Below are 1,715 nucleotides of genomic sequence, written 5' to 3'. Positions count from 1 at the left end.
CCAGCCCTTGGTCCTTGTTGATCGGTACCCCTTGCAGCACCTCCACCTGAAGTTCCTGGTGCAGCGAGCCCAACGGTTTGTCCCCCAACACCAGATGGGTTCCTGGGTGGTAAGTTTCCTTATTGCCCATTCAAATTGCTCATTGAAGGTACTTGATGAGAGGTTTCAACCTCAGGCTCTGGAGGTTCTTAGCTTGACCTTCGGGTTGAGACCACCATCCTTGTGATAACAAAAATCTAATGTGATTGTCTTGGGCTCTCGATGAAAGCACCAAAATGTTGACTTGTTTTTTGGTCAACTAACGCAAAGTTAAAATAATTAATTAGAGAGCTTTCATTCAAACAATACATAAACCATAAATAAGCCAAGAACCTAATAACTATGAGCAATGAATGATAAAAGACACCATAAATTATAGAGGTTCGGCCCCAAGAAACGGTAACGACCTACTTCCTCTTCAATTTGTATTGATCTTTAAGGTTTACACAAGACGACCAGTGAAAATAGGTACGATTCTAAGTATAAAAACAATACAGAATGACAAAAATCGCCGCTAAGTGTTCCTAACAGGCTGGTTGGTAGGCTAAAAATATGAACCCCTTCCATAGTGGTGGAAGACTTGTATTTATACTGTCCCCAACACCCAGGAAGTTGCCCCTACACCGCAACTGCTGCAAAATATCTCTTCCTTTTTGTGGGTAGTTGTAGTCCTATTCCTCGGGAGTTTGACCGAGTTTTCAGGTGAACTATTAGGCGTGAGGAGGATGTAACTAACTTCATCTGACCAGGTATACTGGGTTCCCTAGAGAGCATACCGAGCAGCCTTTTTTTCCGGTAAGTATACCGCGCAGTTACTCTCCTGGTGAGCATACCGCGCAATAATTGTTATTCATTTGACAAGTGTGTTCTCTCCAGCTTGTTTGACTGTTGGATGCCTATGCCATGTGTCTAGAATATGATGACACATGCCCACAATATGATGTCATGTGTCCAACCTTCATGCCGTATCAACTGTGTATGTTTTTGGGATAACAATATTATATATATATATATATATTAAATCATAAACAATGTTTTGGTTTAATTTTTTATTTAATATGTTTATATCATTTTTTTACATATAATATTGTTCATTTATTTGAAATTTATATGAGAATGATACAAATTTAATAAAAATAATTAATAAATTCTATAACTAAAACTAAGCAAATATATTGTACGTATGTAGCGATAATTTAAAGTATATTGATGGTATCATTTCTAGTACTAGAATCTAATTCAAATTGGGCTCTCTAATGTTTGTGGTAGCACATTAAAGTAAAGATGTTCGAATAAAAATAAAATAAAACAGGTATAAAGTGCATAATCCAATTGCCTTTTTTGCACTCATCTTCACTTTTCTCTTATTCTTTATAGGGATATTTGCGGCATAAGTACCCAATGTTTGAGTTTTGTATGCGGCATAGACCCAATGTTTATTTTTAGTGGCAATAGTACCCAAGTTAGTAAAAGTGTAATTCCGTCAGCCTCTTCCGTTAGGTCTCCGTTTCGTGATGTCTAGACCAACACATATCACTCCGTGATTGGTCCAGCTCAATAATTTTTTAAAAATAATTATGATTTGGACCAATAAAAACGTGACATGTGTTGGCCTAATCAGCTCATTAACAGACCTAACGGAGGAGACTGACGGAATTACACTTTTACTGACTTTG

Source organism: Humulus lupulus, chromosome 5, assembly GCF_963169125.1.
Source record: "Humulus lupulus chromosome 5, drHumLupu1.1, whole genome shotgun sequence".
Lineage (NCBI taxonomy): Eukaryota > Viridiplantae > Streptophyta > Magnoliopsida > Rosales > Cannabaceae > Humulus > Humulus lupulus.
The sequence above is the reverse complement of the archived record's forward strand: the minus strand, read 5'-3'. Positions refer to the sequence as shown.